This window comes from Dermacentor variabilis, chromosome 4, assembly GCF_050947875.1.
Source record: "Dermacentor variabilis isolate Ectoservices chromosome 4, ASM5094787v1, whole genome shotgun sequence".
NCBI classification, from domain to species: Eukaryota; Metazoa; Arthropoda; class Arachnida; order Ixodida; family Ixodidae; genus Dermacentor; species Dermacentor variabilis.
The window spans coordinates 124311447-124332604 of record NC_134571.1 but is presented as its reverse complement, the minus strand read 5'-3'; the positions used below and the strand labels follow the sequence as shown (position 1 = coordinate 124332604).

The window sequence follows — 21158 nt, the reverse complement described above, 5'->3', positions numbered from 1 at the left end:
AGCCAGCCTTTCTTATAAAATAAATTCCCCAAAGGTTTCCATTTATATTTGCTTAGAAATGAAAAAAATATTCGGTATGCGATTCCTTATTGAAAGTTCATTTTTTCGTCGTCTTTTCAGCCTAATAGTCTTATGTAATTTGTTTCGAATTCTTTTTTTATTTGAACATGCCTTAAGAATTGTCATTTACCCGAAAAAGGAAGGACTATATACAAAGCACACCCGTAAGGATACATCAGAAAGGAAGCTTCATTGCTGAAGAAGAAAAAAAAAATATTGAGTCAGCTCTGCATCCTCACGTGATTTGAAAGCGAGAACATTATGACTTCTCGAATTACTTGGTTACGTACGTGATACGTAATGCCATACATTTTCACGTGTCCTTCACAACTCTACCTTAACTCACCTTGCTGTAATTTGTACGAACCATTATCCACTTAAATCTACCTTGTACTGATTTGAGCCCTGCTTAATCCACCCTAGTGCATTTGATTATACCTTATTACACTTTATTCCGTTTAAACCTACCTTCATTCACTTTACTCCACCTTAAGTCACCTTAGTCTAACTTGTTCTAATTTTAATCTAATTTACATCACCCTAATTCCCCTTAATTCACTAATTCACCTTAATATATATAAATTGCCCATAACTACTACTTATTAGCGTTGTGATACCATTTACTATCTTCTGTATTACTACTGACGTCATACAAGACGCTGACGACGTCACACTGATTTTTGGCACCATCCGTTGTGGACAACAACGCCGGCTTTTCTTGCCTCTTGGGGCATACAGGTATAATGCTTTAATATAATGCCATAATTCAACAGAAGAAAGGCTTCCTCGCGTAAGAAAAATGTCCGGCCGACCAGGACAGGCTTTTCTTCAATGACGAAACATTGTTTCCGCGGTAACTGCACGGGTTTGCTTTGTGGTTCAGTGCTATAGTTACGGGCAGACGACTGCATTCTGTTTCTTGTTTCGAAATTACTGTCACGTTGTAGTGGCGGTGAAATTACCGTGACGGCGAGCCCGTATAGGCAGGCAACACTCAAACAATGTGCTCAAACCACAATGATAGTGGCGAGGGTGTGTCCGCGTTTTATAAGTGCTTCATCGTAGCATCCCGAATAATCACTGAATGCAAAAATATATTCGCGACTTGCGCTCAATCTGACCAGACTGAATCTTACCACTGAATCGGCTACAACGTACGAAAAATTTCAGATAATCTAGGCACGTGTTGCACTGAGCGAAAACTTGATGGGAACGATATTCCGGTGAAATTGGTCACCGGCAAAAAAAAAAAAAAAATCAAGTAGAACATCCACGCGCGACAATGTGTTAAAGCATCAAGCTCAAAATGAAGCTTTTTTTTCTTATTCTGTAAGTTCTGGCAACCTTAAGGTGGGTGGAAGCACCTATCTGACCCACAGAACTCTTCCATGCTCACTATACAGGGCATGTCATACGTATCTTATCTGACAGAGGTCAACAGGAGATAACAAAGTGTCGCTCGCCAGCGGTCTGCCGCAGCCGGCCAGATAACAAGCGCGTTTTCAGTGTGTTCACTCGTCCGAGAGATTTTGACGGGGACCGACACTTGGACGAGGTGCCACAAGGTGGCGCGCTCTGCCAGGTATTTTATATGCACTTTCGTTTAATATTAAATTCAATAGTTAGTGATTGTCACTGTCGTTCTTTCGAGCAGTTGATCAGTGTAAATGCATGAATGATCGAATTCTGGGGTTTTGCGTTCCAAAACCACGATTTGACTATGAGGCACGACTTAGTGTGGGAATGGGGATTAATTTGGACCACCTGGGGATCTTTAACGTGCCCCCAATGCACGGGAGACGGGCGTTCTTGCATTTCGCCCCCATCGAAATGTGGCCCCCGTGGGTGGGAATTGATACCGCGGCCTGAGGCTTAGTAACGCAACGCCATAGGCGCTAAGCCACCACTGAGAATGACGAGAGTAACCCAGCGCATGCTGTTATTCTTGTGAAAATGTGATAATATTTATCCTGTTTCAAGATTACGGTCCACACACTGGATCAAATGGAACTGAATGCCGCTACTGCTATTACTGCTCCTACTAACTAGTACTATTTATAGTAGTGTTAACAACAATAATAAATTACTGATCGTGATTACGGGAACAAACGCAAGTTTTGCCATCACCTTCGTGATCATTATCACATTCTTCTTCGTGTCTCATATTGCGCTGATGCGACACAAATAGCAGAGAATGAAAAAAAAAAGGAATAACGACAAAAAGGGGGAAGTGGGAAACCAAAGAAGAAATGTAAATGAAAAAGGCAGAAGGACAAATATGAGCTAAGGAAAAATGAAGGAACCGAAAAAAAAACAGAAAAATGATAAAAAACAAGAAAACAGGAAGAAAGAAGGACGAAAGCAAAACGAGAAAGGAGAGAGAAAGGAAACGCTACAACATGCCCATTGGCAGCGACTATTTTAAGAGCGAAAATCAATCTATTATTCGAACATACAATGCCAGTGTTCTTCGCGAATGTGGCTGCCATTTCGGTGCGCATTGTGCAAATGGTCGTTGACAAAGTAATACGTGTCGTGTTTTGTGTGACGGCGACACCTGTTTATGCGTTTTTTGTGCTTACTGCTTAGACGCAATAAAGAGGAGGCAGGGCATGCAGCTGCCAAGAAAGTAGGTCGCATATCGAGCCCGCATTAGCGAAGGCCGGTGTAATTCGCAGCGCGGCAGTAGTCGTCGGTAGCGTGGCCGAGCGGTCTAAGGCGCTGGTTTAAGGCACCAGTCTCTTCGGGGGCGTGGGTTCGAATCCCACCGCTGCCAGTAATTTTTGACCTCGCTTTTAGTCATGTAAACGTTCGGTAGCTTACTTTTTGCTTTATCTCCCATACGGTTGTTTTAAGACACTAAGGCTAGCACGCATTACTGTTTACTTGATTCACATTTTAGTTTATTACTCCATGTTAACTTACTACTACAGCTATCTGCTGTTGTTCTCAGTGAGAATGCGGTCTGGAGAGGAGCCAATTTTAGTTAGTTAAAATGGCCACTGAGTTTTCTCTACCCTCGTGAAACAAAACTATAACATATAATACACCCTATTTGTGACTTGGAAATATATAGTATAATGCTAAGAGAAACGAGGCGCTCGCAAGGACTGCATCGTAATGATAATGATCATCACCCCCACCAACACCCCCTACTTTTATGCCAGCCTATCGGACAGCCTTCTCCCGTGTTACTTTCAATTACCACTCACACATCCTATGCCGGCTTCAACTTTCCTAATCTCATCGCACCAGCAGACATGATAGGATTTCACATTACAATTTGCGCACGTGCGACATTTAGCGAGTTGAGACCGATCTTCATGCACGCACTCACACATCCACTCAGTACTCTATAACAGCCTCTTATTGTCCCGATGATTATGTCTTATTGACTTGCTGCACACATTTGTCAACAAAGTATACCGGTTCGAATAGATATTCTTTATTTACGCAAACGCAGATGAAAGCAGTAGGATAATACGCAGTGTTGTGCAACCTAGTGGGCCAATGCGAATGCAAAGGCTCCCGCTTAACGAATCAACATTCAGTGAGCAGAAAGCCTAATCGTTAAACGGTTCACTAAAAGGAAAAAAAAAGTAGGTTTCACCGTATTAACAAATTACGCTTCTGCGATGCTAACAACGTTTCGGGAACACATACTGCGCCACAACAACCAGAACAAGGCGACATACTTGGAAATGCGTGACGTCATGCTGACGTATACGGGCGTACGAAGGGGTTCCGGCGCGAAACTGATGAAGAAAAAAGAAAAAGAGAAAGAAAAAAACTGCAAATTTTGATTTATCTATAGGGCTAACAATCAGCCTATTGAAGCAAAATTAACAAACCTGAAGTTTTGAAATACTATTCAGAAGTGTAGAAAATTTTGTGACAGAATGTGGTGCACATTTGAGTGCGGTGAAGCGCGATAGACAGGACAAAGTAAGGCGAGATATGCTGCGAACGATAATGGACAATTTCGTTGCAACAGAACAATGTGCGAAATGAAGTTTTAAAATATTGTTTTGTCAGTCAAAGCTGTTTTTCTTTTGTTTACCTTGGTTGCCCCGCATGACGTACTGTTGGAATGAAATTATACAGGGCTTTTTCTTAGCTGTATGAAATTTTTAAAGATTGCCTATGGCAGATAGCAAGATTCTAACCCTTGATCTAAATTCCTACATGAGGCAGCCTTTACTTCTACGAGAAATCAAAATGTTCAATTTAATTATTACACGTAATTACGCTAATTCACTCTTTAAATAATTACATTAAGCCACATATTTCCATCTACGAACTATAGCCGCTGAATTTGGACCGGCGTATTTACTTGGAATGAATTCTCTGGACAGCACCATTTGCGAGACATTCATTTTCAATGTGTTCGTCGAAATGAAATGGTGTTCCCGTTACTTTTGCTCTTCAATGCATAAAACAGCGGTTTCTTAAAGGAGAAAATACACTTTATTAAAAAGAATGGTCCGGCAGTTTTGGTTGTGATGGCCTCAGGCGGCGGCTCGAAATCCTTGGACTCGGGCGGCATCTTCAGCTTGCCGGACGTCCCAGAGCTGGTCTCCCGGCTCCGAACTTTTAAGAGCCGGTTCGCAGCGGTGTTGACGCCGACGGAGAAGGTCCCCGGCGGCCATCGCAGCAGGGGCGGCGTCGGGAAGGAGCGAGCTCGAGGCTTCCTTTGCGCTGGTAACGCCGCGGTTATGCACTCGTCGTGAACGGCGGTGGTTTCAGTACCGTTGTTGCCGGCACATTCTCAGAGCATGTGTAGCAGCGTCTCTCTCTGTCCACAAGCTTTACACGCATCAGTTAGGCATAATTCTGGGTAAAAGTGGTGTAAGACGGCCAGGCTAGGGCAGGTGTGTGTTTGCAGTAAGCGTAAGTTTACGGCCTCGTTCCTGTTTAATTTATCGTGTGGTGGCGGGAATGTGCGTCTTTCGAGTCCGTATTGTGTTGGAGGAGGTCTCTGAACGTGGTCAGACGATCGCCCCACGCCTATTGAGATTCCCGTTGCTGCTGCGTTTCTGTTGTAGCTTCCCGATACGGCAGATCCGACACCCAGCTCTCGGGGCGGAGGCGGTGTCCACATAATGTGCCACGGCTCGGCGTATGAGACTTCCAGCCGTACTCGTGACGTACTCGTGACGCCTGCGACAGAAAGGATGTTCCACATCCACCGCCAATGTTTGTGAGTGGTGGCGCTACCTACCACTCCCAACCTTAGTTCTAGCAGTAAAAACGTACATACCCAAGAAAGCGGATGGGGAAACGGCGCCGCGTAGCTCAATTGGTCTGTCATCGCACTCGTAATGAGAAGACGTGGAATCGTTCCCCACCTGCGGCAAGTTCCTTTTTCATAATTGCATTAATTTATAATTTCCTTATTTCAATTGGTAAGTACAAGTAATTTTCTTTATGTTGGTGTCTTTGTTTGTTGACTTCTTATATCTTCAAATGTTGGCGTATTACGGAGCTGCCCGTAGCCAACATACATTTCAGCGTACGGTAATTACTGCTGCACCCAAACGCAATAACAGTAATTTCCTGACGTCATTGTTAGAACCGACATGACATGAAGTAATTCGCACAACGAGATAAAACATAGTTTCGCAACGCATGATTGCAACGCATTCAAGCACTGGTGTGCCGGCTTGCTCCAACCAGGAGATGAAAGCCTCGACGATGCGGACGCTTGCAGCCTTTCCTCCTCGCGCGACGAGAGCCCCAAGTTAAGAAATTTCTACGCGTCGTATTTGACTGCTTCACATAGGTTCGAACAAGTACGTTGGATCTGCAAGGTCGATATAAGGGCGCTTGCACTGTTTACGTGGACGGTGTTATGCGGCAAATTGCGGACGTGCTAAATCACACGACCTCCGCAGAAGCTCCGGTGTTACAAAGTAAATGTGTGCCAATATTTCAAAGGCCTAAAAGCATGGACATACAGTGATCCGATGTCGTGTACTGAAAACAATCGCAGCTTTGTTTCTTTATTCGGCAAATCGATACCGCTCAAAATCTCAAAAGCCATAAAGCTGCGCGTCAGGATCCTTGCAACACCTCAAGATAGCGCTCGCATCCGCCGCAACGCGGCGCGACGCAACATGCCGCGTTTCAACTATATAGCTCGCCTTGCTGCATAGCGCTAGCCGCCAGCGTTTCCCGGTAAACATTAATGTTCCATAAGTTGCAGTTGTCAGGAAGCGTGAGAAGCAGTTAGCGATCTTTGAATGCCATCGCATGCCATTGTTAGATGCGAAGCTTAAGCGTCCTCCAAATTTTATTGCGATAGCAACTGAGACACTTCAGGTGCATTTCTGCCGTCGCCGTTGGCGGTGCCGTGATGTTCCGTATGAGTGAAAGCGTGTGAGGGTGAGCTAATGAACGCGGTTAAATCTCGTGTGCGCGAGCGAAGACGACTGCCCGGATGCGTGCCCTTTCTGGTCGCGCGCAAAGGGGTCCGGCGAGAGAGGAGGGTCGTTCTTCTCTGGCGGCTGCCAGGGTGTCTCGATGTCCTCCTCGCCTGCCGCTCCACACAGAGTGGAGACAACCACGGCGTCTACTACGGCGTTGGCCATGAAATCGTGGACGCCGTAGTAGACGCCTTTGGAAGACGCCGTAGGGACACGTTGCCGGCGCTCGTGTGTCTTGAAAGCAATCTGCGACGTGGCCAAAGTGCCCACCCGCGCGGGCCTCACCTCCGAAGCAATCTGCGATGTTTGCAGAGAGCGCGTAGTGCCAGTAGCTTCGCATGCGCTGTGCTTTCTACGTTTCGTAAGCATAGAAGCGAGACATCTCGTTCGCGCGAAGGTCAGTTCCCTTGCTTCTGCCGCGATTCCACATTCCATAATTTTGAGGGCGAGTTTCCACGCTCATCGAGCGAGATGTGTTTATGTCTGTGCGCACCTGACACCATGCTGATTAATTTAGTTAAACTTGTTGGCGGGCTAGTTGGTTTGAATTGATGACAGAATGTGTGAGCGTGACTCATTGAAAACGTAGAAAGAAACAGACACACAAATTCTTCGCTGTCTCTATGTGTCTGTTTCTTTCTACGTCCTAGTTGAGTCACGTTTACATATTCTATCATTGTTAATTTAGTTAGTAAACGAATGTTTACGAGTTTATACGGCCGATAAGACTACCATCCTTACTACGTACAGCTATATTCTAATTTGCTATCGCAATGGGTGCTTCGTATTTCGGGCGGGACTGCGAATTTATTTGTTCTCTTTTATCTTTTGCTACGTGTAACCTCGCGAAATGGGTATGTTAAAGCGCCACAAAAGAAACGTCGTCTGATGTCAGTATGAGAATATTGCCTTTCTGCGCAATGTAAAAGCGCACGGTAGAAGCAAGTGCGAGCAGCAGATTTTTCCATTTATTGATTTGGAAAGAAAAAAAAGATATCCGATATGTCGCGTCTACAGGGGAGGGTAGGTAAGGTGAGTATTTGTGTTAGCTCTATGAAGATGGAAGGCTTGTGACAGAATCGATGTTTAAGTATAAATGTGAATGAATGAATTAATGTGTGGTTTTTATTGGCGCAAGGGCCAGGTATGGCCAAAGAGCGCCATGCCAGTTTTAGTGACTTCGTAGTGAAGTGATCGATTCTATGAAGTTGAAGTGACGTGGCTGTAAAGGGGCCTGAAAAATAGTCGCTGCAAATTGCACAAACTCTACGTGTTATAAGATTATGGCGATGACTAATGAAGTGTACTATGAGCCTTAAAGTACATTGCGAAAAATGATATGCTATACAAAACATGTCAGATGCTAAGATTGGCCTCAGTACTGTGGCCTCACCAGAAACCTTGAGACAGAAGGGCCTGGAGACATGTGCTATACAATACTACTATCGCAGCAGCATCCTCTGAAGAGAGGAAGCCCTACGAATGTATGGGACTAATAACATGTAGGACAACATCATTGAAGAAACCGAGGACTGCTTTGGCGGTAAAAAGCGGTTCTTTTCCAAGAAACAAAGCCGGGTGAAGTGGGGTACAGTAGCGGTATGCCAGAGGAAAATGTTTCATTCTATCCGCTTCGGCTTCCCGACACTCCAGTAGGACGTGGAGCACGGTCAGCCTCTCCCCGCATCTACCACAGGTTGGAGGTTCATGTCCGGAAAGTAGAAAATAATGGGTCCAAAATGTGTCCTATTCTGAGTCGACAGAATGAGATATCTGTTCGCCGTGATTTTGTTACGTAGGGCCAAAAACCTAACTGTGGCTTTATAACGTGCAGGTTATTATTTGTTTCCGCATCCCAGAAGCGCTGCCAGTGGTTCCGCAGTTTCCTTCGTAAGAGAGGCTTCAGGTCAGTAGCAGGGACCGCAGCGGTAAGAGTAGCTTGCGATGTAATTGATCTGGCCATTTGGCCTGCTAGAACATTTCCCTCAGTGCCTCTATGGCCAGGTACCCAGCATATAATGATAATGCTGGTTAGATATGTATGCTCTACACAGAACGCAGTAGAGCTCAATAAGTACAGGGTTTTTGTGTTTACAGAGTGACTTCAGGGCTTTTACGACGATTAGAGAGTCAGTAAATATCACTGTTTTTCGAAGTTTTGATTTCATTATGTGCTTCACTGGCGACAGTAGTGCATCGGCTTCTGCCGTAATTATACTAGTTTCTGGGTGCAGTGCGCCGGATTCTGAAAAAGATGGGCCCATGGCTGCGTAAGAAACCCCTGCATCTGACTTGGAAGAGTCCGTGTAAATCTGAGTGCAAGATTCCTTATACTAGAGTTCTAAAAAATTCATTTTAATATGTGCCTCTGGTGCATGTTGCGTGACATCTACAACCGACATATCACAGTCTATGAGCTGCCACTGTCATGGCGGTAACAGTTTCGCTTGAGTCATAGGACAATGTTCAAGAAGTGGAATACCCATTTCCTCAATGCGGTTCCTCACACGCAAAGCAAACGGCTTCGCCACTGCAGGTCTGCTATGGAAGAGCGTAGCAGCGGTGATATCGTTTATGATAGAACAACAAGGATGTTCAGTGTTCGCTTGTACTCTCAGAAAATATGCAAAACTGCTATATGACCACTGCAGATGAAGTGACCACTGATTTGGCTCTACATAGAGACTCTGGATTGGAATTATCCTGAAAGCACCGGTCGCGAGACGGATACCCAGATGGTGGACGGGGTCTAGGGTTTTTAATGCCCGTGGTGTTGCAGAATTATAAATTATCGCTCCGTAATCAAGGCGGGAGTGGACAAGACTGTTATATAAGTTCAGAAGGCACTTTCGATCACTACCCCATGTAGTGTGTGACAGAAGCTTTAGAAGGTTCATTGTTTCCGTACATGTTATTTTTAGATTTTGAATATGGGGAATAAACGTGACCTTTGAGTCTAAAGTAATTCCCAGGAGTTTATATTGGCTGCTCACAGAGAGTTGATCGTAATACTAGGCAGTGGTGCTACCCCTCTCTTGTTTGAGAAGAGTACGCAGGTACTTTTTTGGGTGTTTATTTTGAAGCCGTTCTCATCCGCACATTTAGATAATTTGTTTATCCCAAGCTGCACTTGTCGTTCACACATAGCAGTATTGCATGATTTGAAACTTACTTGTACATCAACAACATAAACGGAATAAAACATTGCCCGTGGAACGACTGTATGCAGGCTGTTCATTTTAGCAATAAATAGTGTGCAACTAAGTACGCCCCCTTGCTGAACACCAGTTTCTTGAGTGAATGATATAGATAAAGCATTACCAACATTTACGCGAAAAGTGCGGTTACACAGATAGCTTTCAGTTGTGTTTAACATGTTCCCACTGACGCCCATCGCGGAAAGATCGCGGAGGATCACGAATCGCCATGTCCTGTCGTACACTTTTTCTAGGTCTAGGAATACTGAAAGTAAAAGCTGCTTATAAATGAATGCATCTCTAATTGTTGCCTGAATGCGGACAAGGCGGTCTATTGTCGACCTTCCCTCTCGGAAACCACATTGAAGGGGGTATAGTTTGTTGCTACTCTCTAGAAAGCTGATTAGGCGCCGGTTTAACATTTTTTCAAAAAAACATTGCACAGACGCTATTGGCCTGTAGCTGCTGGCTAAGGCCGGGTATTTCCCTTTTTTAAGTACAGGGATGACTGTAGTTTCTTTCCAGGACGCTAGAATATACCCCTCCGCCCACATGGTATTGAAAAGAGACTATGAGTGCTTCCAGTGTTCCAGGGTGTAGGTGCCTAATCATTTCGTATATGATACGATGGCCACCTGGCGCTGAGGTGTTGCAAGAAGCGAGAGACGCCTTAAGCTCCACCAAAGTAAACGGGCAATTGTAAGCATCGCTCGATGACCCTTTTCGGTTTAGGGGATGCCGCTCTTCGCGTTCTTTGAGTCTTAGAAATGTTTCTGTATAGTGCGATGTACTTGAGATGTATTGAAAGTGTTCGCCTAGAGAATCGTCCTGATTTTCCAGGCTATCACCTTGGCTACGTACTAACGGAAGGGAATGTGACTCTCGACCTATTAACTTATTTACCCTATTCCATGCTCTTGTTTCATCAGTGTACGAATTTATGCTAGAGATGTAAGTACCTATCCCGACTTTCTCTCTTTGCACGTCGACGTGTTCTCCGGCCTTGTGACTTGACTTGTTTGAAATTAATAAGGTTTTCGGTGGTTGGACAATTTCGAAGCAATCTCCATGCTTTATTTTGATTTTGTCGTGCTTTCCGAAATTTGTCGTTCCACCATGGGATGCGACGTTTATTTGCCAGTCCGTTAGTTTGCTTGATACATTTAGTTGCAGCGTCAATATTAAAACCTGTTAGATATGCCACAGCGTCGTCTACATTAAAACCAGCAATGTTATCTCCGCCTAAATACGTCAGCTCTCTGAACAGTTCCCAGTTGGCTGAGTTAATGTTGCATCGCGGAAAATGTGGCGAGCATCCATCCTGTTTCGTTAGGTTTAAAATAATTGGAAAGAGGTCGCTCCCAAAGGAGTTCTTCGGAACAATCCAATAAAGATACGGTATTAGTGTACTCGATACTATACTTAAGTCTATGGATGAGTACGTGTTATGTGCCACACTGTAGTGCGTTGACTCTTTCTTATTAATTAGACATGCTCCTGAGGAAGAGAGGAAGTGTTCAATTAGGCGACCTTTCGCATCGTATCCAGAGTCTTCCCACAATGTGTAATGTGCATTTAAGTCGCCGACAACTATGTAGGGCGCCGGAAGTTTATCTATATAGTTTTGAAACTGTTTTGTGAAGTTGGTAATTCGGAGAAATGTATATAGAGCTAATAGTGACTAGCATTCTAAACAAAACCCCTCGGACACCAACTGCCTCTAGGGGCGTACGGAGTTTTATTTTCCGGCAGGCAACACTTTGTCAACTATAATAGCTACACCCCCGGACGACACGACAGTGTCATCGCGGTCTTTACGAAAAATAGAGTACTGTCGGAGAAAATTGGTTTGTGTATGTTTGAGGTGTGTTTCTTGAACACACAGCACCTTTGGACTATATTCATGCAGGAGTTCTTTAATGTCGTTGAGGTCATGTAGAAGTCCTGGTACGTCATTGCAGTATTTGTGTCTCCATTATAAAAAATGGCTTGTGTGCTGTGTGTTTAAGAGACGAGGATTAGCTCATGGGCCCTTTGGAGGCGCCGTGTCGCGAGTTTTTTTTTTTTTTTTGAGCGGTCGAGAGAGGCTCGCTACTTCGTAGGCGCTGGTGGCGCCATCTGGCTGGTTGTTGTGTCCATCGCCTCTTGCGTGGCGCTGGACACGCGCTCTACCGAGCGCGGTGTTTGACGTGAATGCCTCGGCACGTTGGGCGATACCCTTGAGGCTACCAGCCCGAAGATCGATGGGCCATTCTGGGACGGCAGAGCAGCGCTGGCTGCAGCCACCAAGGGGACACATGGCGTCACTGCCGTCTCACTCAGTGTGGGCCGCAAAGGCGCCGGGGGCCGTTGTGGCGCGGCCTCCTGACGCGCCACTTCGGCAAAGCTGACTTTAGGAAGGTAGGACGCCCGCCTGCGTGCTTCCTTGAATGAGATGTTTTCTTTTACTTTTATTGTGGCAATTTATTTTCCTTTTTTCCATGATGGGCACGACCGCGAGTACGCGGCGTGCTCCCCATCACAGTTCACACAGTGGGGAGAGTTCTTACATGATTCAGCGGAGTGCTCATTAGCACTGCATGTTGCACAAGTTTGGCGGCCGCGGCAGTTCTGTGAGCTGTGGCCAAATGGATGGCATTTAAAACATCTCAGCGGGTTTGGGACATATGGTCTGACCTGGGCCTTCACATATCCTGTCTCAATACTCTCAGGGAGCACACTTAAACCAAAGATAAGAATTAGATGTTTTGTTTTAATCTCTTTTCCATCGCGCCTTAGCAGAATTCTCTTAACATTGATTACGTTTTGATCGCTCCAGCCTTCTAATAGTTCAACGTCCGTAAGGTCCATCAGATCATCATCAGAAACTAGACCACGGGTGGTGTTCATCGTGCGGTGCAGGTTCAATGTCACTGGGACATCTCCAAACAATACTAAGTTATGCTGTTTCTCGCGTTGCTTTTTGTTGCGGAATTCCACAGGAGATCGCCGCTAGCCATCTTTGATGCTTTATAGCCTGGTCCAAATGCCTGAGTTGGGGATTTCGAAACAACAAAAGGTGAGATCGTTCTTGCTTGTTTTTTTTTGTATTTCAGAGTGGATGACATGAAATCGAGGGAAGGTTTCTTTCTGGCGTCCAAAAAAGTCAAAGATTTCTTCGGTGCGCCCCCTCTTCAGGTAGCGATCAGGTAGTAGGGGGAAGGAACTAGCCATAAGTGAGAGTGTATTTTTCTGCAGTAGCACCAGCCACCCACCATGGAGCAGTACAGGGTGACGCTGCAGGGCCTGTAAAATCAGGGCCTGCAAACGCCAGCTGTACGCTACGACTATAACCGAATATGATATAACCTAGGTTGGCTGCTCACACAAGGCTAAGCCTTGCTGCCAGGACGAGTGGAAGTGCTAAAGAAATGAGTAGGAGATAAGAAAGATGCAAAGTCTAGAGAGAAAAAAAGGAGGAAAAAGCAACTGCCGATTTCCCCCGGCTGGGTCAGTCCGGGGGCGCCGTCTGCGTGAAGGCGATGACAAAGGGGTGTGTTGCCGCCGCCGAGGGGCCGTAAAAGTCCAAACACCCGGCATTGGCTCAACCTCCAGGATCGCCTTTTCCCCGGACAGGTCTAAGCCGCGCACGGTTAGATGGGCGAGGGTCCAACCCTCGTGTGCTAGGGTACGTGTTGTCGCAGCACACCAAACGCCCGCTGACGCAGGTGCCCCTGCGGTGAAATATAGATGTGAACCTTTTATGCCCGTTTTCTAGAAGTTCATAATTTGACCTACAAGGGCCGCCCCAAACCATGGAGGCCTACTAAAGAACTGGAAGGCGTACACTCTTATATAAAGTTACAAATGGCCCTGTTTGCTTGAAGTCTCTCGTCGCCCGACATACTGTTCCGAGCGTTGGAAGTGTGCGCTGCCTCGTCTGTTGAGCGTGGGTCGAGAAATTCAGAGCGATTTAAGTACACTCTAAGGTCCTTCGTTCCCTGAGCTGTTGGCAGGAGAACGCCTTTAACGCTATATGGAAATAAGGTCCTGTTTCCGCGTGAAGCCTACAACTTTGGTTTTTGATACATTTATCATGACGCAAAATTTGCAATTTCCTTCTTAAGAAAGGCGCAATCACTAAGATTTTTTACCGCTTTGAAAAGTTTCGCGTCATCAGCTCAGCATATAACAAAATTGAAGAGTTTTGAATGACTGCCGAAACGTCGTTAATAAACAGCGAGAAAAGAAGAGGGCCCAGGAACACACCCTTGAGGAACTCCACTTGTAACCACCCAAAGTTATCAGAACTCACCATTTACGCTAGCGTAGCAGTACCGGTTGCGTAGGTAGCTGCTTATCGGCGCTGTGACAGAGTGGTGCAGGTCAAGTTGCGTCAACTTTTGAAGGAGTATTTTGTGGCATACGACATCAAAGGCCTTACTGAGGTCAACGTAAACGTCATCCAGCTGTCCTTTCTTATACACTGCTTGAGAAGCATGCATCATGACGCTAAGGAAGTTGGTAGTTGTGGAGCATCCCGATATGAATTCATGCTGCTGAGGAATGATAGTATTTTCAATAGAGGAGGACATTATTGAGTGCCAAGTTGATCCTCGAATAATTTAGATGCTGCGTATAGGAGAGAAATAGGCCTGTAGTTACTCGCAGCAGTTTTTACCCATGACTTAAAGACGAGAACGACTGGCGCTGTTTTCCAAGCCTTTGGGAATGTGTTCGTCTTTAAAGCAAAATTAAACATACAAGTAAGCACTGGAACAAGCCGGAAACCGTACGTCTTAATCAAAGCAGGTGGAATGTCATCGGGACCACACAAAAAAGACCGTTTTAAGCGTTTGATGCTCTTAAAGACAAGTTCCTGTGAGACCGATAGACTTGAATCCAGGGAACGGTGATTGGAAAGCTCACTAACTCCGTCACGGTACCCTTCACCTTTACACAGACCCGGAGTGTAGGACGAAGGCACCCGCGACATCGGGAATAGGTTGGTTGTCGCCACTAAGTTGAGAGATATCTTGTTTCGTATTGTTGGATGACTGTTCACAAACGTGTCTCCAAAAAGACTTTAAATTTTTAGTAGTACTATATCTTTTACATGCGCTATATAGATGGAAGGATCACGTTTGTGAAAACGTTTACAGAGTGCCCTGTACAATTTATAATCTATTTGCCAGTGTTCCTGATTTCTACGATGTACCTTCCTGTTAGCATGGTCTTTTATCTTCAAAGTTATAAACAGAAAATCAGTGGGGAAATTTAGAGTGTTTAGTACCTTTTAGTAGTATAACGTTCTTCATTCCATCATGAATTATGTTCACGAATGGCGTGACTTGGTCATTAACGGATCTTAGTTCTACTACTGCGTACCAGCCCGCATAATAAAGTTAAGTGGTAATGACCCACGTATTTTCCGCTTGAGAAATTAAACGACCGAGGTACGTGCTGCTGTATCCTTTAATCTCCTGCTTCTAGGTATCACGAATTGTAATGAAATGTGAAGCCGGGGATGTTATTTATCCGGGGCTTAAGAAGAGGAAAGTCGCCACAGGTCACATTCACAGCTTCTGCGTTACTAATGCGTAGGTCTAGCGCATTGCTACAAGAGGTCAGAATATTGTTGAATTGGCGCAAATATGTAAAAGATATAAGATCGAGTAACGAGTTGCACTTGGCAGATAAATAAAAAGAATGGGCTGAAATTGCACCCGTTTGCCAGTAAATGTCAGGCATATTAAAATCACGAATTATGAATATTTTGTAGTTAGCATGGGCTGCTTTAACATTTTCAATAGTGGCTAGAATAGCCATGTACATCTCAATATTCATATCAGGCGCAACATAGAAATTCCCTACTAATAGTCTATTACTACCAGCGCCCAAAATATCCGTCCAGAGACATTGCGTTGCACATTCTAAACCAGGGTGTCGAACAGATCGGAATGATTCATTGATCACAATCAGGATCCCACCGCCCTTTGATTTTGGTGAAGAAGGATCGCGGTCTCATCGGAAAACTTGATAAGTGGGCGGTAAGTATGAGCTAGGTGGTATTTCAGGACACAACCAGGTCTCTGTTAAGGCAATGATGGAGAAACAAAATGAAATGACGTTGGAGAAAAATTTGTTCACCTTTGTGCGTAATCCAGTAACATTCGGATAGAGAAGTCTTACATCAATGATGCTTCTTTTCTTCTTGATGAACAGTTTTGAGTATCGTAGTATCGTAAAGTTCACCTACGAAGGGCTTGTAGAACCAAGGGCGCGGACACAGTGAAGGATCCCTTAGACGCTCATAGCCCTTATTAACAGACGCATGAAATGACGCGTAGGAATTGTACTTCGTTTTTTAGTCGAGTGCAAGACAGGGTACTTTGCACCAACTGCGCTGATAGATGGGCGGCAAGCTGTATGGGATGGATGCCAGGCACAAACTGTCACAAAAATAGCCCCAGGGCGCACAGAACGAGAAGCAGCAACAATCCCAGCAGTGTCACAGCAGCCAGCACTCAGTGTTGATTTTCGCTTCAACATTGACTGACTGGCAGGTGACAGCTCCTCTGAAGCAGGTAGGCACATAAGCTGGTCAACAGCGGGAGCGTTCGGTGCAGCAGGCCGATCCATTGCAATATGTAAGCGCGGCAGATGGCCAGCGCTCATCGGCGAAGCCGTCCGCACCTGCTGCATACGTCGTTGGCCTCGGACGGGTGTGCCGGCGCCGCAGTAGAAGTGGGCGATGACGGCTTGCGCTCTTTGGCAGGCTTGTTTCGTAGAACGCGCACCTCGGCTCTAAGAGCTCCCATAGCTTCGACTTGATGCGCGAATGCCTACGCGCTTTCCCTGGGCAACCGTGCGTTATCATTCCGCAGCTGCGCCGCTGCATCACTTAGATAGGATATTCCCTCAAGCGCCTGAAGGAGAAGGCCGCGAAGAGTGGTCAGGTCAACGACTGTCGGAAGACGAGGCCACCGACGGGGAGGCTAGCGTGTTGACGCCGCTAGGCCTAGCCCCAGAAATGTCGGCCTTCTGGCACAAGTTACAGGTGAATGCCTGCTCACCCAACTTCAGCAGCTCGAGGTCGTTGTCCGGCCACGCAATACACTGCGCGTGTGCATGTTTTTCGCAAGAAACACAGCGAAGGAATTGCTGTTTGCCGAAAAAAGGCCGAGAGCACAAAATACAGGTGTCATTACTCGGCTCCATGCTGAAAAAGAGATAATAATCACTCAATGAATCAATTACTTACCGTGCTCAGGAACAGCCAGGAGGTCTCAGTGCTCGCGCACGCATACATTAAAACCAGAAAGAAGGACAGGAGTGAAAAATAAGTAAAGAAAAAAATTACCGACGATTATGTTACTTCCTAATGCGAAGTTTGAGCGCAGCAAATAAGCTGTTTCACCTTTTCGATAGATTGAGGCAAAGAAATCGAGCAACACATGTATGCGCTATCACAGAATTTTTTTTTTCACACGTATTCCTTTAACAAAGACTCCACTAACAGTTCTTGACAGTCATGAAGGAAGCTTTGTGGTCGGAGAAATAGACTGATATATGTTCGACTTGGTACACCAATGCTTGATTCTCAAAGACGAGATGTATACAAGTGCCTCGCGAAGTTGTCACAGCCGTGGGACGCGTTACGAGCGAGAGGAACGGGATGTTCTCCCGCATAAGTGTTAGGAAATTGCTGTTTGTCTTTATGTCAAGCCGCCACCGATCTGGCTCTCTGATTGCCACCGCACAGGGCGAACGGCAGCGGCAATTTCGGCTCGGGCGGTGCACATATACAGATCCGCCGCCACCGATCTGGCTCTCTGATTGCCACCGCACAGGGGTTGCATTGGAGGAGGAGCGAAGAAAGGAATTAAGTTCGAGCCGGCGCTTTGACAACCGGAGACTCGCAGGAAGAGGGGGGAGGGGGGCGGCGTGTACACCCAGCGGCAAACGATGGGGGCAGAAGCGCGCGCAGCAAGCGGACAACACGATAAAGGGAGGAGGGAAGAGATAGCAGCGACTGACTGATGCCGCTGACGCCGATAGTGAGTCAACCCCAGCTGCGGAGTTGGTTTCAGGGACAACGAATAACCGGCGCGTCGGCAACTGAAGAGCACCCTATCCGCCACACAAGAACAGGGGGGGGGGACCCTTTCCTCCTCTTTCTGCATGGCGGCGACGGTGTTCTATGCAGTCACGTTATCTTGACTCTCTAGCGGCGTCAGCGGCATCCAGCGGTATCAGTCGGTCGCAGCTAGCGCTGGGGGGATGAAAGGGGGGCGGAGCTGGTTACGAGGCCGACGACGACGACGACGCGAAACCCAGGAACGGACGCCAAAGAGCTGCGCTCTAAAAACAACGAATAACAACAAAACCTTGAAAAAGAATTGGTAGTTATTTTTCTTCCGCATTTAGTAATCGCCAGTTTCGGGTTGTAAGTCTCGATTTTTCGCTATGCAATGAAAAAATGCCCGAAGTTGAGTTTGCTTTGGAAGGTGTACGCTAGCTATTAGGAAATGTTTCTTCCAGAAATGCGAATGGACCAGACGATATGGCAGCGTCAATGCTTAGTAGTTGTTGTGAATCGTTATGCCTGTATTTATGCCGTCTTTTCCAAAAATGTTTAGACATGGGTGCCATACTTACCAACTGGAAAGTGGAAAATGTTGTGCCTGTATACAAAAGTGGGCCTAAAAAACTGCATTGAGAACTACAGGCCAGTGTCTTTGACAAGTATCACATGTAAAATAATGGAACACGTTATATATAGTTTTATTATGTCACATCTCGTTAAATATAATCTATTAAATGCAAACCAACATGGATTTCGGCAAGGTTTTTCTTGTACTACGCAGCTTGTAGAATTCACTCACGATTTGGCCCAAGCAATAGACAAAAGGCAGATAATTGATTGCATCTTTCTAGATTTTCGTAAAGCATTTGACTTTGTGGCTCATGACCTACTTATTAGCAAATTACACGCCTACAAGTTGCACAAAAAGGTAATTGCATGGATATCCGAATACCTTTCATGTAGACAACAGTCTGTGGTTCTGAATGGCACCTCTGGAGTACCCCAAGGCTCTGTCTTGGGGCCCCTCTTATTTTTATTATATGTAAATGATCTCACTAGTGGTACTACGTCATCTTTCAGGATGTTTGAAGACGACTGCGTAGTATATAGGGTTATTGATAGTGATTGTGATTTTTATGCACTTCAGAGTAATTTAGATAAACTTTCAACTTGGTGTGCGAAATGGGAAATGTCACTTAACGTTTCAAAATGTTTAAACATCACCTTTACAAGGAAACATTCATACAAGACATACGAGTACAAATTAAATAGCGTTACTCTAAGCAGGCTTACGGAATGTAAATACTTGGGAATTTCGTTTACCTCGGACTTAAGGTGGAACAGGCATGTACAGGAGGTAAGAAGGAAGGCGGCGCGAAAGTTGGGCTTCCTCCGTCGAAATTTTGGCCAATTACCTAGTAAATTGAAATAACGGCTGTATTTTACTCACGCACGTTCGTTACTTGAGTACGCTTATATTTGTTGGGATACTTGTACGCGTCAGTTAGTCAATTTACTTGAAAAAATTCAGAATAGGGCGGTTCGATTCGTTCTTGGAAATTACGATAAAAACCTCAGTATTACTGAAGGCAAGCGTAGACTTCATTGGCAAGATCTAAAGGAGAGAAGAAAGGGCCTCAGACTCAAATTTTTTCACAGTGTTTACTAATCTAAAATAGGCATTGACAGGGACAAATATATTACAATACCATGGTATATTTCACGTAGAAGAGACCATGCCTTGAAACTCCATGAATTTCTTTTTAAAGGTGACACCTTGCGTTATGAATGTTTTTATGGGACCACGAGGGAGTGGAATGTTCTCCCGTCAAATATGGTTGGTATACAATCTAATGAAAAGTTTTACCGCGCTTTGTGTGTTGGAATGAGCGTCAATTGATGTAGATATGTATGTACCGCCCTGCTGTAATGCCTTCCAAGGCGATCCAGGTACTTAATAAATAAATAAATAAATAAATAAATAAATAAATAAATAAATAAATAAATAAATAAATAAATGTAATAGCTACTGACGCTTCTGTGTTCAATGAGAAGACAGGAGTGGCGATCTTCTCTGTATCTCTTCAACGGTCTTACTCTCTTGGCCTTCCCGGCTTCGCACCCATGTTTCAGACAGAATTATTAGCGATTATATTAGCATTACGAAAGCTTCCCTAAAACTACCCATTAGCTGTTATTGTGAGCGACTCGCTGTCTGTTTGCACAGCACTTACAGCAGCTTCAAATTCAAAAATTCAACGAACATTTTCATTAGATGGTGCCTTCGTACTTACAGAAAGTATGTTTTCTTTGGGTACCGGGACATCGTGGGCTGCACTTGAACGAAATGGCTGTTTCACTCGCACGAGCATCCCTCAATGGCCCTATCGTATCTGTTTTGCCGACATCGTTTCTTTGTATCGCAATATTCTGCGATATCGCTTCTAACACCGTCTTCTGAATTCCACCATCTTTTCCTCCCATGTCATAATAATTGGTGTCCTTCAAGGCAACTGGAAGTTTGCTTTACAAAATTGTGATGTCGTATACCGCTCTAAATATTTACTTACACAGGTCTGGTCTCGCTATGTCCCCTCTACATTCTTCTTGCAGTGCATCTGAATCTATCCAACACTACTTTCTCCCGTGCCGCCGATTTTCTCGAACAAAGGAAACTCTTAGGAAGCCCATTTAGCAATGTTGGGCTATCGCTAGCCTCGCCAACCATTCTTTCCTCCGGGGCGGCTTCACTGGGATCCAGCCACGGGAAGGCTTTTCTTGCCATCGACAGTTTTATTGCAGGGGACAAAAAGAGTACCTTGCTGAATTTGTAAAATAATCAATCATTTCTATTATTTCATTTCTTTATGTTAACTTATTTTATCATAACTCTTAACAATATCTTCATTAAACTTCTAAATTATATTTCCTTAGTCCCACGCTCTACTATTCAAATCTAGTTTTGCTTTATTTCTAAACATACGGGGAGGAGGAGGAGGAGGAGGAGGAGGAGGAGGAGAAAGTAAACTTTATCTCATCTTTACCCGATTACGCTGTCGAATACCAAAATTAAACTTCTATCGTCACAGGGCTGGTCTGGTGCCCTCCCCTCTGTGCCCAGTCTGTGGAGAAGATGAAACAATAGATCATTTTTTCATGTTCTGCCGCAGTTTCACTTCTTTAAGAAAAAAATCTAGAATCAAGATTTACACAGCGTGGTTTGAGCTTTTCAAGTATAAATATCCTTTCTCTAGGAGCCTCCTCTCTTGGACAGTGCCACAGGGATATTTGCTCAACCGTGGAGGATTTTATAATTGCTACAAAGAGATTGTCTTGAATTCTTAAACATTTTATTTTAGTTCATTTCCTCCAGTTAGCTCTACCATTATCAGTTTTTAATAAAGATAG

General features: G+C 45.0%; 1 protein-coding gene and 1 non-coding gene across 2 annotated transcripts in view; one reads left to right on the top strand and one right to left on the bottom strand.

The window, feature by feature from the left end:
• LOC142579714 (putative peptidyl-tRNA hydrolase 2) overlaps positions 1 to 16759 on the bottom strand; it is a 109233-nt gene extending 92474 nt beyond the window's left edge. Inside the window, exon 1 of the mRNA XM_075690204.1 lies at positions 16738 to 16759. The gene's annotated coding sequence lies outside the window, so the exon portion shown is untranslated. The remainder of the gene's footprint in view (positions 1 to 16737) is intronic.
• On the top strand, positions 2755 to 2836 carry TRNAL-AAG (transfer RNA leucine (anticodon AAG)). Its single transcript has one exon. It is a non-coding gene; the product is annotated as a tRNA-Leu (tRNA).
• Positions 16760 to 21158: the final 4399 nt, after the last annotated feature.